At 37.7% G+C, this 16163-nt stretch overlaps 1 long non-coding RNA gene across 2 annotated transcripts in view; it reads left to right on the top strand.

Moving 5' to 3' along the window:
- Window positions 1-15230, top strand: part of LOC123391861 — an 86927-nt gene extending 71697 nt beyond the window's left edge. For both annotated transcript variants that reach the window (XR_006606553.1, XR_006606554.1), the window contains exon 3: window positions 12798-15230. This is a non-coding gene — a long non-coding RNA (uncharacterized LOC123391861). The remainder of the gene's footprint in view (window positions 1-12797) is intronic.
- The last annotated feature ends 933 nt before the right edge of the window (window positions 15231-16163 follow it).

Raw genomic sequence — 16163 nt, 5'->3', positions numbered from 1 at the left:
AATGTGGTATACACATCATTCTGAACTAAGGAGAAGGGGCTGGGAGTGAGGGACTTCAAAGGAAGGAAAATCAATTCACAGGAAGATAAAAACGCAGTAAATGATTAGTAAACAAATGTTTGCTGAGCCATATAGAAACAATGGGACATAGAGGAATTTTAATAAACAAAAAGTGCTAAATTCCTTCCTGTCTACCACACCTAGTTCATATTATACTGTAGTCATCTATAATGAAAGCTCTTTTCCTGGAGCAGTTTCCCTAGCTAAAATTTTTTTGGCACTTAAAGGAAAGGTCAAAAGTTCTAGCACCTTCTGTTTCTTAATAATCAACCCAAAATAACCCACATGCCAAAAGACACAAATTGGGGTGGCAAATTTTCTCCCCTATGCTCTGTTCAAGGACTTCTGCCTGAGCTCTCTCTAAACTATTGGTTTTCAATATTTAAAAGGTCAAAGAGATGCCTCTTCTCATCACTGCCAGAAAAGCTTCTGTTCTGTTTTCAGAGCTTTCATTTCTTTGAAGCCTCTGTGTACTGTTTCCACTTGACCAACACCACAGGAGTTCAATTATCAAAGAATGACTCCCTTCTGAGAATTCTTAAAGAAAAACACTCCCATTCTGAGATAAGATAACAGATGCAATAAGTTTCCCATTCACTCTGTAGGATATTAAACAATGTCAGAATTCTCTGTAGTTCAGCCTTGGAGTGGGATTTTTTAAAGTTACAGAATGGTCAAGGCATATCCAAATAATGCCAATGGAGGCAATTTTGCAAATTCATTCTTGTTTTATCTCTGGACACTTGAATGCCAGACTGACTTTTTCTGTCCAGGACTTTTCTGAGCCTTTCCTCCTGACTCAACATGCACACTCTCCAGTGCTTTCCGTCAATAGGACTAATGCCTTCTTAAAAAGGACTGAGGAAATGATACATCTTGTGATGAACCGTATCATTTGTTGAAATCAACATTTATTGAAATAAATAGAATCTTTGGGAATATTTTTTTAAAGATATTTTTTATTTATTTGACAGAGAGAGAGAGAGAGATCACAAGTAGGCAGAGAGGCAGGCAGAGAGAGAGGAGGAAGCAGGCTCCCTGCTGAGCAGAGAGCCCGTGTGGGGCTTGATCCCAGGACCCTGGGAACACGACCTTGAGCCGAAGGCAGAGACTTTAACCCACTGAGCCACCCAGGCGCCCCTGGGAATCTTTTTTGAAAGAAATTTATATTCGGAAAGAATTTTGTAAAACAAATGGGGGAAAAAATCCTCCGATTTGTTTAGGGTGCTTTATATTACAGGTGATTGTCATCTCATTTAATCATTACCACAGTCCTATAAAATAGATGTTTGTGATTCACACTTTACTGAGGAGACAGGTTTGCAGTGCACTAAAAAACTTGCATGATATCACATGCTAGAAAGAAAGAATCAGTGCACAAACCCAGGTTTCCTGAATTCCTTGTCCTGTTCTCATTTCAGTGACTTCTTCACTTATACTAACATCATTTCAGTGGTAAAAAGGTAAGTCTTTCCCATAAAATTTAGACATTATGAAACTAGATTCTTAGTTATTGTCTGTGCAATTTAAAATCAAAGAACACAAAATGTATAGGTGAGATTTGTGTCCATTCTTCTGTGAAGAATAGAATTGAAGTTGAGGATGTGAGTCAAAGAGTAAAGTTGATTTTGTCACTAGGATATTTCAATGGAAATTGAATCCGTTCTTGAGTATTTTCTTAAGAAATATGGCCATCTGTTTAATATTCTAATGTAATGATCAGTAAGAGTACACACACAGACACATACACACACACACACTTTAAAAGGATACATCACATAGAATGTTGAACGCCAGTATCTTCAAACTCCTTCCTATTCATAGGTAGTAAAAATTATGAATGTGAAGCCCTAAGTTTGATGCCCTAGATCATGTCTTGGTGGCATCACTTACTTTATGAATGACTTTGGGAGAATCATTTAGGAATCTTAACATGGTTTTTCTTTTTATATAAAGTAGAGATAATAATATCTAATTCACAAAAAATGTGTGTGTACCAGATTGAAAGCATCTGTTTTCTAGAATAGAAATCCCAACTTGAAATGGAATTTTGTCCTCATTGAATTGAATATTCCAAGGGCAGATCTGGCTTGAGATATGATTTCATCCAGAATTCAAACAAGGTCATTGAGATCCATCTTTAGGATCTGGTTTCTTTTTATTTTGGCTCCAAACATAGGTAGGGAGTAGGTTCTTGGCAAATGTTGACTAAAGTTGTTTTAAGCCCCAATCCATATACCCAGTGGAAAACATGTAAATTTATTTTTTAATTTGTTTTTTTAAAAAGATTTTTATTGATTGATTGATTTGAAAGAGAGAGAGCGTGAGCACAAGCAGGCAGAGCAGCAGGCAGAGAGAAAGGGGGAAGCAGGCTCCCCACTGAGCAGAGAGCCTGAAGTGGGGCTCGATCCTAGGACCCTAGATGATGACCTGAGCCAAAGGCAGAGGCTTAACTCACTGAGCCACCCAGGCTCCCCCAAACATGTGAATTTATACAGAAGAATTCATAGCTTATTTTTCATGCTCATCTCTAAATTAATTATTGTAGTGAGTTGATGAGATACCAATTGGCTTCAGCCATTAAATTCTTAAGAAAAAACGGAGCTGAAGATATTTATTTTGGAGGGTTTTTTTTTAATTTTTTATTTTTCATAAACATATATTTTTATCCCCAGGGGTACAGGTCTGTGAATCGCCAGGTTTACACACTTCACAGCACTCACCAAAGTACATACCCTCCCCAATGTCCATAACCCCACCCCCCTTCTCCAAACCCCCCTCCCCCCAGCAACCCTTAGTTTGTTTTGTGAGATTGAGTCACTTATGGTTTGTCTCCCTCCCAATCCCATCTCATTTCATGGATTCTTCTCCTACCCACTTAAGCCCCCATGTTGCATCACCACTTCCTCATATCAGGGAGGCCATATGATAGTTGTCTTTCTCTGCTTGACTTATTTCGCTAAGCATGATACGCTCTAGTTCCATCCATGTTGTCGCAAATGGCAAGATTTCATTTCTTTTGATGGCTGGAGTTATTAAAATATGGAGGATATTAAACTCATAGGTTTGGATACAGTAACTAAGGGAGTGTAGAGGAAGAGAGAGGAGGCCCAGGGTTTGAGGATTAAAGTGCTTTAATATTAAGTGGTTGAGAAGGATGGATTAAAAAAGAATGCCAGTATGGAGCAATCAAATGAGGTAGGATGAAAATCACGAGAATGTGTTATTCTGAAAGCCAAGTTAATAATCTTTATTTTTTTTTCTAGAAAGAGATAATGATTACCCAAGTCAACTTTTACTGACAAATTAGGTGAGAGCAAGACCAGTAAGTGAGAAGCAATGAGGAAGTCATTAATGATGTTGATGATAATGATTTTAGTGGTGTGGTGGGAGCAAAAGTCTGGTTAGAGTGGGTTTAAAGAAAAAGGGATATGAGAAATTGGGAAAAGGAAGAATAGACAAGTCTTTCAAGGAATTTTCTGCAGAAAAGGAATTGTCAAAGGAATCACAGCAGTAGCTGGCAAAGAAAGTAGAGTCATGAAAAGATTCCTTTAATATGGAAGAAATAGCACAATATTTGAATGATGATAAAAATGATTTAGTAAAAATGAAAACTTAATGAGGAAAGAGACTGGAGAATTACTAAAGTGATATCCTAAAGGAAATGAGAAGAGATGGGGTCTACCAGAGGGACTGGCTTTGGATAGGAGCAAGGAGAAAACCTCTAATGACTAGACAGAGGAAAGAACAGTAGCAGGTAGGTGGTGAGATGAAGCCCTAGGAATCTATGGAAGATTCCCTCTGTTTCAGTTCCTGGTGTGGTAAGAAGAAAGATCATGAGCTAAGAATGGAAATGGGCCAAGAGGTATTGAAAGTTTGAAGATAGGGAAGAAAGAAGGAAGTTACATTTTTTAGGAGAATGGAAGGGTAAATGGACACGAGGGTAAAGGGTGTGATTCCTAAGCAGCATTTTAACAGCTTATTGGCAACTATTTTCATGAATTTAAGAGGAAATCAGTTATCTTAGATGGATGTTTATCCCCAGTCACATTTAACTTCTTGAGTACAGGAATGGACTTGGCAAAGACTCAGATTTATCCAAGGTTATAGTATTAACGTTATAGATGAGTAGAAAAGAGGCAAGAGAATCAAGGGAGTGAGGGATTTGGTGACACTGTCTTGACTTAAATGACCATCTTCTCTTTCTAATGTTACTGCGACAATCTTCTAAATGACATCCTTGCCTTAATCCTGTTTCTCTCAAATGCCTTTTCTGCAATATAACCCAAGTGATTTTTCTGAAGAGCAAATTTGAGATCACTCTCTTGTCTAAATCTCTTTAATGGATATTTACTGCCTTAAGGATAAAGTCTGAAGTTTTGGGTTTTTTTTTTTTTTTTTTTTTTTTTTTTTTAGATTTTATTTATGTATTTGACAGAGAGAGATACAGTGAGAGGGTAACATAAGTAGGGGAGTGGAGAGAAGCAGGCTTCCCCCTGAGCAGGGACCCCAATGCAGGGCTTGATCCCAGAACCCTGGGATCATGACCTGAGCTGAAGGCTCAGGCAGATGCTTAATGATGCTTAATGACTGAGCCACCCAGGTACCCTGAAGTCCAAAGTTCTTAACATGATTTCTATGGACATTGATGATCTGACATTGCTTACTTTCTTAGGCCCCATTTCTTTCCACTTCCTGTTCTTACTCTTAAATCTGATGGGTTAATGGATTTCAATTTGAAGCTCTTTCTAGACTTTGGGAAATCTTTTCTCATTTCCAAACTCTTCTCCTGGTTAACTCCCATTTGTCTTTTAGGATTCAGCTAAAACAGTGATTCGTGCAAACGGTCTTCTTGACAGTATAAAGGTTGTTTGTAGTTTTCTACTCTTACCTGTTTAGTTCATAAGATTTCATATGAATAATGTTTTTGTGCTATTAAAAAAAAAACACTAGGATCTTACTAATCTAGGCTAATCCTCTCATTTTATAGGTGGGAACACTGAAGCTAAATTTCACAGATAATTAGTGAGAGAGTCAAACTCAATAATCTCAGTTCCTTTCCTTATCACTCCAGTGTTCTTTCCACTGTGTCTGTGATTATTTCTTTGGCTACTACATAAATTCCTTTGTTTTCAAACACTCACTGATTACAGAGTACATTTTCTATACCTAGACTTCTGACAAGCAGGGCCTAGCTGCCCTCGAAGAACTTTTAATCTCAGGGGAGGATGGACACCAATAGATGATTATTAGATCATAGTGTAACTGAACCCAAATCCATCTGCCTGATACAGAATAAAGCCAATTTGAGATATCAAATTTGCAGCAAGGAAAGAGTTAATTTCAGGGGCAAACAAATGAAGAGATAGGAAATAAGCCTCAAATCACCCTCCCCAAAGGAACACAGAGTAAGTTTTTTATAATCATAAGGGTTGAATTACGTGCGTATTGATGAAAAGGGCAGGGAAACTTATGACTATTCATGAGGACAAATGGAGTGTGTATATTGAGCAAGCATATATGTAACATATATCCCATGTTCATTTTGAAATGGAGACCTACATCAGAAAGAGGCAAAATTCAGCCCATGACATGAGGAGCTTATGTAAGTGCAAGGAGAAAGGGCTATAGGCATGCTTGGGGAGCTGAACCAGTATAAATTGGACGGCATCTTGGAATGCAGGGTCTTGCTTCTTCATAGGCTGGAACCATATCAGTTGACTTGGATTTCAAGCTTCCATAGAGACAGCTAACAGATTTGTTAGTGCAGTCTGAAAAGACACAATTAGATTAGAAGGAAAGACTTTCCTGCAAAACAAGATTTAACTTTATAGTAGCTTCAACCTCACTAATGCTGTGGGACATGGTTTCAATAGGGAGGTGAAATATTAGAGCTATAATGTATTCATGGATTATAACTTTAGTTTACTGCCTTTTGTTTCCATGTGTACTGATTGTATTGATCAAGCTACAATGTAAACTCTATGCCCATAGAGTGCTTAGTTGGTTTCTTTTGTCTTCTCTCATCTGCTTACTGTCAAACATAAGGTTTTTCTCATACCAGGATTTTAATAAAACTTACTGATGGAATGGGGCTAATCCATTGTTTTCTATTTCCTGTAAAACAATAAATGCATGGCTATACCAAGCAGGAAATGTTAAACACTTTCTGAATCTAAATATCTCTATTAGAATTATAAAAACTAAATGGAAGGAAATTCTTAGACTTGAAGAGGGATGTGATATAATAATACTTAACACTGACTCATGTATTTTTATCTATACTATCTAATTTAATGATCACAGTTACCTAATTCTATCATTACCATTTTGCAAGTAAGGAAACTAAAGCACAGAGACTTCAGAATATCTTTCAAAATCACACAGCCCCAAAATTAAAGAGTGGAGATTTTAACCCAGATAGTCTTACTTAGATGCACACATTTAACTAAATTACTATAATCTTTCACTATCCTCTTTCAGGTCCCAGCTAGGAGACCCAAACATCTTTTCAGGCCCTATTTTTTCCCCCCAAATTTACTTTCTTTTGGGCAAGAGGGTTCCTTTTTTTTTTTTTTAAGATTGCATTTATTTATTTGAAGATGAGAGAGTGAGAGAGAGAGAGAGAGAGCAGGAGCAGGGAGACGGACAGTGGGAGAGGGAGAAACAGACTCCCTGTTGAACAGGGAGCTTGATGTGGGGCTCTGTCCCAGGATGCTGGGATCATGACTTGAACTGAAGGCGGATGATTAACCCCACTGAGCCACCCAGGCACCCCAAGAGTGTTATTTCTGATTAGGAACAGAGACATATCCTTATCATTTTGTATAGCATTCATTTTTACCACCTGCTAATATTAAAATACAGCTCTTCATTGGGAACCTGGGTGACTCACTTGGTTAAGCAACTGCCTTCAGCTCAGGTCATGATCCTGGAGTCCCAGGATCGAGTCCCACATTGGGCTCCCTGCTCAGTGGGGAGTCTGTTTCTCTCTCTGACCCTCTCCCCTCTCATACTCTCTCTCTCTAATAAATAAATAAAATCTTAAAAAATAAATAAAATAAAATGCAGCTCTTCCTCTACTTATGGTGAGGTTGCGTCCTTCTTAAACCTAGTGTAAATCGAAAACAGCATTTGAAATAAATTAATACTCCTAACCTACCAAACATAGCCTAGCCTAGTCTATCTTAAACATCCTTAGAACACTTGGGCGCCTGGGTGGCTCAGTTGTTAAGCTGCTGCCTTCAGCTCAGGTCATGATCTCAGGGTCCTGGGATTGAGTCCTGTACTGGGCTCTCTGCTCAGCAGGGAGCCTGCTTCCCTCTCTCTCTCTCTGCCTGCCTCTCTGTCTACTTGTGATCTCTGTCTGTCAAATAAACAAATACAATCTTAAAAAAAAAAAATCCTTAGAACACTTATACTAGTCTACAGTTGGGTAAGAGCATTCAATACAAAGCCTATTTTATAATAAAGTATTGAATACCTCATGTGATTTACTAAATACTGTACTGAAAATGAAAGACAGATTGGTTGTCTGAACATAGAATGGTTCAAAGCTTATCAGTGTTTACTCTCATGACCATGTGGCTGACTGGGAGCTGCGGTTCACTGTTGCTGCCCAGTATCATAACAGAATATCTATCACATATGACTAGCCCAGGGAGAGATCACAATTCAGACTGTGGTTTCTACTGCATCATGCATATTGCTTTCACACCATTGTCAAGTTGAAAAATCGTAAGACAAACCATCGTATGTTGGGTACCATCTGTAACTACAGATCACACAGTCATTCACATTTTCTCAAACTTCTAATAAAATCAAAAGATTTGAAAACCAGATTCTACTGGAAAAGTTGAAAAGAATAATCAGATTTGAAAATCTGATTAATGTAGATGAAATACAATTTTGTATTTTCCTCAAATAAAACTATCACTAATTTAAAATTCTTTCAGCATAATGAGGTCAGTTTGTTATGTAGTGATTAATGGCTAGGGCAATTTGTTTTTCATCAGGCAGAAGCTAGTATTAGATAACCTCTACTCCTAGGCAGACAGGCTACTTTTAAGCTTTCCTTCTAGAACTGTGCCAAGTCTCCAGAGAACCCAGTCTTCCTTATCTGGAAATGGATCTATAAATTGACTGATACTCACCCATACCAAAAAGGCTTTTGCGAAGCCTTTGAGAAGGTTGATCTTCCCACACGCCACTCACTGAAAGATAATGAAGGAAGACAGCTTTTAAAAGATATTTACTTTCTTGGATGAAAGTATAATTTCATGCTTGCATATAGGATTTTTCTATACTCACAGGAGGCTCTGTTAAAAGAAAAAAAAAAAAAAAAAGCCAGCCTTGAAAATTGCTTGAGTAGGCAAAACCAGTTTAGTTGTACAAATAAAGCTTAATTTAACTTACTTTGCAAGACTAACTTAGCCTGTATCATTTCCTGTTTAAGCCCCTGAAAATCATAAGTGAGATGTAAACTGATGGCCTAAAACTGATATGGGATAACGACTAAACAATTCCCTATCATTTAAGGCAATTCTGATATTATAAGCAATCCTTATGAAGAATAAACAGTCACTGCTATCCCACTCTATCAGCTGCTTTATAATAGTATACCACTGAGCTTTATTCCATGTTTTGGTATAAGTGGTCCCAACCTACTGACTGTCTTTTTGGTGTATGTCTTCTTGGTGACAGTGTCCGAGGACTGATGAGGGTTCTTGGCTTGGAGTAGGATGGAAATCAAATGTGAACCAAGAGGAAGTGAGAGTGGAGTTTATTGAAGATCTAGAGAGAGCAGATACTGACAGAGTGCCTAGAAGACTCAGAAAGGAAAGGAGAGTGAGTCTCATCTTTACTTGGGGCCTGGGTTTTTTTAATCAAAGATGGTGGTCTGGTGTATGCATCCCCTGAAGGATCCAGGAAATTGGTGAAACAAGGATGAATGCTCAGGTGTCCTCCAAAAGGTACATACTGGAGCCAGGGGTCTTGATGTCAGGATGTCTGGAGTCAGTGGTCTTGTAAAACATACATGAATGGCTTTCCCGGTCACTCCTTAGATTTTCTCTTTTGTGCTAGAAGACTCCAAAGAAATCATGAACTCCTTGGCCTTTACAAGGGGGGTATACATTATTAACTATAAGCCATAGTTGGGTAGGAGTGCAGGTCTGTGCAAGAACAGAAGTAGAAAAAGGAGGAAATAGCTTTTTCATGGAATCCCTTAGGTTCCCTGTCTCATATGTATAATAACTTCTACTAATTACTACTTTGGTGATTCATTTGTTTTACTTCTGTTATTTATGAACTTTTCAACTCACATGTATGATCTTCCTATATTTCTTGTACTTACAGTATACTATACTATACACATAAATTTAGACTTAGGATCTATTGTTCTATTGTTAGGCAGCTCTGCACTACACATTTTCCTTATAGTATTTACAGTATCTTAAAGATTTTTCAGAATACAGTTTCACCTATCCAAGAAGATAGCCGCCCTGGCCTTTCAGTCAGCTAAAGGGCAAAGAGAAAGCACCATTGCCTCCGAAAAGGAGAAAGACTTGAGAATGTACAACTTATAAAGACTTTTAAAGAACAAATGGCAGCTTAACAAGACAAGGAATGGCCAAGTGTGCAAGGAAATCAGTAAAAAGCTATTGCCTTTTGAAACATCAGAGAAGTTTCTGCTTTAAAGTCTTAATCTTGTTAAGATAAGAATTTGTCAATGAGCTCAGTGGGAAAATTGGATTATACTTTGACCCATGGTTGGAGGAGTTGCAGAGTATCTTTCAGGACAAGAAATTAAATAAAAATAAATCCAATTCTTCTTTGATGTGGGACATAAATATTCCCTAGCCACCATTTTCTTTCTTTCTACCAAAAAAGATAACATGCTACTTAAATAGAGAGCTCTAGGAAATTATCCAGGATTATTATTATTTTTTTTCCTCTACCCAATTATTACTTAAAATCTTGCCACTTTTATTCACTCAGGCATAGTCCTTTACATTTTCATGGTCTTTTAGATCTTTCAGTCTTTGGTGATTGTCTACTTAATAGTTATTTTCCTCTTTTTATCAAATGAACTCTTTTTTTTTCTCCCCAGTTGTCAGTTTTCCTGCATGTGAGGGCATGCTTCAGGAGAGGCTGGCTCCTGCCTAGGGCAGAAATCTTGATAACCCAGTTATATTTATTGGATAATTATGGATTGATTAAGCCAATTTTGGTAATTCCATTGCCTATTGACAATGATCGTTTAAGGAGTACCATGTGGCCTAATGCAGGTCAATAAGACATGAGGAGAAGGCGGCTGGGGATTCTAAAAATTTTTTTAGATCTTCAAAAGGTGCAGAAAGAGTTGGTCCCCCTTCCCACCTTGTCTCACTTCTGGACATTAATGTTTATGAACAGACTGTTTGAAACTGGCATACCTGTCCTGAGACAACAATATGAACTAGTTGACAAAGTTAGAAAAGTAGAATGGAAATAAGGCTTTCCGTGCTGATTTCTTTTTCCCAAAGAAATCATAACACTTCATCAAAATGACTTGACATAAAAGTAGGGAGAAATAAAGCCAATATCTGTAAATAGACATAGAAAAGGAATTTTCAAGTGGTTTTTAAGGATTAAAAGAAATTGCACAATGGAGAACAAGCCAAATAGATAGATTTCTTTACCATTTCTGGCACATAATAGGTTTATGATATTTCAGTAAGTATTTGGATTCTTTTTTTTCCCTAAGTATTTGGATTCTTGTTCATCCTTTTTGTTTAATATATTGTTGTACCTGAATTCCTGTAGATATGTGAGGTTCCTGCTCCATCAAGAACAGGTTCCTGACTTAGATCTCTACTGTTTGACCAGTAAAAAAAACAAAAAACAAAAAACAAAAAAACCTGGTAAGTCAGGGATGTTCCTAAATGCACCTTCCTGCCTCTCCATCTCAGTCTTCTATGACTCCTGACTCCTCATGAATGTTTTATTTATTAATTTTTTAAAGATTGTATTTATTTATTTGACAGAGAGACACAACAAGAGAGGGAATGCAAGCAGGGGCAGTGGAAGAGGGAGAAGAAGCAGGCTTCCTGCTGAGCAGGGAGCCTGATGAGATACAGGATTGGGCAGGACCTTGGGATCATGACCTAGCCAAAGGCAGATACTTAATGAGTGAGCCACCAAGACACCCCTCATGCATGTTTTAATCTTTAGCACACGTAACCAGTGTATTTCTTTGACACCAGTGTACTCTCTCATGCATCAGTACCCTTGTGTATGTCTATGGTATTACCTAACTTACCTCTGCTGATCTGTCAGTGGGCAGAGCCTCCAAAAGTCGTTCATGAGAGCTGTGGAGAACTGAGCAATAGAAAATCTCTTTTCAGCTTAGATTACAAGAATGTAATGAACTTTCCTAAAATAAGAAAAGACAATCCTTCCTTTTTCTCCAGCAAGACGGTAGAGGAGGCAAAATAGAAATACGGCTACAGTTCTGAGCAAAAAGAAAGCCATTTCAGGGGTTAACAAGGAAAGTATGTAGACAGCAAGCACTTTACAGAACTAATGAATTAGGAGAGAGAGTAAAAGATGGGAAAGAAAGTCTCTGTAGAAATCATTTGGTTAGACTTATTTCTTGAGACAAAATGAACAAATGGGTTTAGCAGGGACTCAACAATAAGTTCTCCAGCATGATAAAGTGAAACTCCCTCACAGTGTGCCTTTGGCTCTGGGCACACACTAACAGAGAAACAACTTAGAGGATAAGGATTCTCTGAGTTTTTGTGGTGATTTCAGGCATTTTCAAAAAAATTCTTGCTGTGTTTACAAAAATCCCTCCAGGTATTTTGAGATATAAGTACTTTTACTGAGTAGCTTGCTCCTGCTGTTTTAAATAAGTGCTCTAAATTAGGAAAGTAAAGCAAATAGAAAGAATTCTTTATTAGTCAGGGTCCCACCAGGAAATGAAACAAAATAAATACTTGAAATTGAGGTTTTCTGAGGAATGTTTAATAAAGATGTTATAGGATTTCCTTTCCTTTGGTGCCCACAGTTCTTGGTCATGCCACTTCAAAGAATGAAGAGATAGATGAGACAAAGAGTGGTAGGCAACAAAGCAAAGTTAATTGAGTGCTAGTGAAGTTTACTGAGTGATGGTAAAAGATCCCAAAGAGGGAGGGGACCCAAGAGGGTTGCCTATTTGGTGTTTAGATCTAGTAGGTTTTATGGAATTGTTGGCAGGCTGTTTTAATCTGATTAACTCTTTGTGCTCCTGTCACCCAATCAGATTTTTGTCACCTACCTATCATGAGGAAAGGGAGGAGGGCTCTTTTCAGGGTGATTAAATTTTTTTAAGGGTACTTTCCTCTTAGGGCAGTGGGGAGTGGAGGGGCTTGTTACTGCCTGCCTGACTTTCTTCCAACTATCCTGTATTAAAGAGACCATTTATAGAAATGTCAGCAAGACAAAGGGAAATCACCAGAGTGTAAATCCTCTGGGCCAGCAGGAACAGGATGCTGTTCCTACCTCTAAGTTTAAAGGGACAAAAGAAACAAAGCAATTAATAGACCTCAAAGAGAGAGGGCCATATGACAGGAGCTGTGACCATTGAGAGAGGAATGTAGCCCATCTTGAGTGGACCTGAAGAAAAAAAAAAAGAGTAAATAACTATACTGACTTTGCTCTCTTTCTTTACTCTGATGTTTTGCTGCTGCTTCCCATTGACGAAACCCAACCAGAAGCCAGAAGACAAAGAAGTTTGTTGATCCAGTTCATGGAGGTCAACCTTCTGTGACGGAATGCAAGATGGCAAAGTGCGGAGAGTAGAGATGTGCACCACAGTCCTTTTTAAGACACATCCTTGACAAACCTTGATGATTTGAGTCCGAGTGTACTTGTGGTACATTTGAATATAGTGTTTATTCTGACTGAAATGCCTCTTTATTCTCCACAGGCACAATAACCTCTTTACCGCTAACCCAATCTCCATCTGGCTTAAGATGTAGTTCAAGACACAAATCAAGTGTTACCTCCCTGGGAAGGTAGGAACTATTTGTGTATAGTCCTGATAAACTGAATCAGAGTCAGGATCAGCTGAACAAAGCAGAAAACTCAATAAAAAAGTTTATTTCTTACACATATAAAGTATATCTACTTAGGGAAAACTCACAAATCTCTAGAAACTTTCCTATAGAAAATGAATGAACTTATCCTGGAGCCTCAGTCCAACGAGAGATAGTCTACAGAGTATAATCATCAGCTCACAATTTTTAAGTTGGAGAGACACTAATTTTCATACCTTTATAGTAATGTTGAAAGAATCATTAGAAAACAGTGAACCACAGTGGACCATTTTATATTTTAAAATGAAAGAAAAATAGAATAAGAACAATGATAGGGGAAAAAAGACTTCAGTCACACTGCAGACCTATTTTCTTTCAAGACTACAGAAGAAATGCAGTGAGAGGAATCTAGCCATGTGAACACTTTGAAAATAGTTTTCCCAATAATTTCCTCTCCAGTAAGGGTAATCATTGCCCTTCTATATGATTCTCCAATTGCAAGTACATTTCAGGAACTGGCACAGAGGACTATGAAGAGTTTGCTAATGATAGTCAATGTTTTTAAACTATGTGAAAGCTGGGATAATAATTGAAGGGAGACCCATTTACTAAGTTTCCTGGGTAATTGTCCTAACTGCCAAGTACATAGGGAGGCTGTACCCATCTGCAACCAGATATTGCAAATAGGAAAACCAACTCCCATTCTTCATTCTATTAACATCAGACCTCATTTAAAAAGAGGTAACATTCAGAGCAACATCTACTGTTGCTGCCATCTACTGTTACTGCCCTAGATTTTACCAGACAATATTGGCTACTTGATTCTGATGAAGGATAGTTGGAAGAAGGGCAAGCAAGGACAAGGGACCCCCCCCCACCCTAAGAGGAAAACACTCTTAAAAGGATCTTACAGCCACTCTAGAAGGAGCCCTCCATCCCTTCCCATGAGATAGGTAGATGACAAAAAGCTGATTGGGTGACAGGTGCATGGAGGGTTAATCAGATTAAAACAGCCTGCCAACAAGCCCATAAAACCCCTTAGACTTAGAAACTCCAGGGGCAGCCCTCTTGTGTCCCCTCCCTCCTCAGGAACTTCATACCATCGCTGAATAAACTTTGCTTTGCTGCACACCACCCTTAGTCTGATCTACCTCTTCATTGTTCGAAGTAGTGTATGACCAAGAACCTTGGGTATCAAAGGAGAAGAAATCCTTTAACCAGTCCAGTATTAACGTCAGGAAAGTGACTTCCCAAGGATTGAGAGAGAGAGCTCTGTCACATGTTTCTTCTCAATTCTTGAAAAGATAATCTTTGAAGCAAGTAAAACTGTTTTTTAAAAATTCATATTATTGAAAATCATTTTAGAGGGACTAATTCTGCTAATAGTATTTTTGCACTGACTATCAAGGTAGTAGGGGGCACTTAAACATTGTGGTTGTCTTCTAAAATGTGGTTGGGATTTTGTCAATGACCTAAAATGTCTTATTGGAGCTTTCAGCATCTCTCTCAATCTCTGTCTATCTCTGCCTCCCTGTCTATGTCTCTCTGTCTCAATACAATTCCTATTCTCGCTCCTGCTCTCATTCTCTTTCTCCCATTCCATAAATGTCTCTTCACCTCAAATGAAATACCAAACAACATTTTTGGGGATAATTTTATTTGATAAAGAAATCATCTAAATAAAGCTCTGGAAGAATATAATTTGAATCATTGAGAGAGAAAAGGGGTTGAATATTTAGACATTGTTCACACTTGAACATTGACTTTACTAGCTCATAAAAATCCAAAAAACAAATGGAAAGGAAGGAGGAAGGAAGGGGGTGAGGAGAGAAGTGGTTGGAGGTAGAGAAGAAAGAAGAGAGGAAGAATGTAGGGAGAGGGAGGGAAGGAAGACTAACTCTTCAAATCACAGGAGATGTGTTTGTGAAAGCCTAAAAGAATGGACTGGTTCTGATGAATGCTAGGCTATGGCATTTGAGTTCTATAATACATATTTAAGTCTTTAAAAAGACATTTTAAAGTTGGTAAAACAATGATTTAAAGAGAAATATAACACTGTCTCATTACATTTAGAAATTCATTTGGTAAAATTCTGAGGAATTTTACTCAGTTGGCAGAATCTCAACACATTAAAACAATCCATCAAGTCTGAAGAGAAAAAATGAGAATAAAATTCCAACTATATATATATATATATATATGTATATATATATATATATATATTTTTTTTTTTTACTGCTTTTGGTGCCAAAATAGGAAAATGCATTTCATTGCTTTGATTCATACATTGTTCTTCAGTTGGCTTTATAGAATTGAATTTAAATTAGGCTTGACTATACAGGAGTTTGCTACAGGTGTTCTGGAAAAAAAAATAATCTTTTTGGTTTAAATCTTAACTTCGAAATAAAAAAGCCCCAGGTTTGCTTTCATATGTCATGGTAAAAATCAGCTAGAAACAATTGTATCATCCTTAAAAAATATGTTTTAAAATTGGCTCTAAACGTTCATCTTCCAGATGGGCAGCCTCAAGCAGACCCTGCTGGGGTGGCATATTAAAGGCCTAAATATGCCTCTAGTCTACACATGGATTCCCCAGGTTGACAATAAATATTTAAAGAGTTGTTGGTGTGTCACAAAAACAAAACTGCACCTTGTGTCTACGTGGAATGGTTCATAAATATATCTGTTCTCCACTTTTTTCTTGTCATTTTTATTTAAAGGGGCTGAATCAACTACCTCTTCAAGGGCTCACCACTAAGCTCAGCCACATGGCTGAGTTACTTAGTTATCAGAAGCTACAAATATGTGCCATTTGAAACCATCCCTATGTTCTATGAATGTTGCCAATCTACACATTCATGTTTCCAGTAGAAAATACTGCTCTCTCAGAGACCCAGATGACACCACTTGAGCCTTAGTAAGACTATATACGTTCATTCATTTGCGAACACTGTTCAGGCACTTCTAAGTACTATGACTGTAAATCAGGATAATAATACTGATAAGAACCAATGTCATTCAATGAACAATCGTTTTGTGGCA

Source organism: Mustela putorius, unplaced genomic scaffold, assembly GCF_011764305.1.
Source record: "Mustela putorius furo isolate JIRA1106 unplaced genomic scaffold, ASM1176430v1.1 tig00000382_pilon_pilon_pilon, whole genome shotgun sequence".
Lineage (NCBI taxonomy): Eukaryota > Metazoa > Chordata > Mammalia > Carnivora > Mustelidae > Mustela > Mustela putorius.
This window is presented reverse-complemented; position numbering and strand designations above follow the sequence as displayed.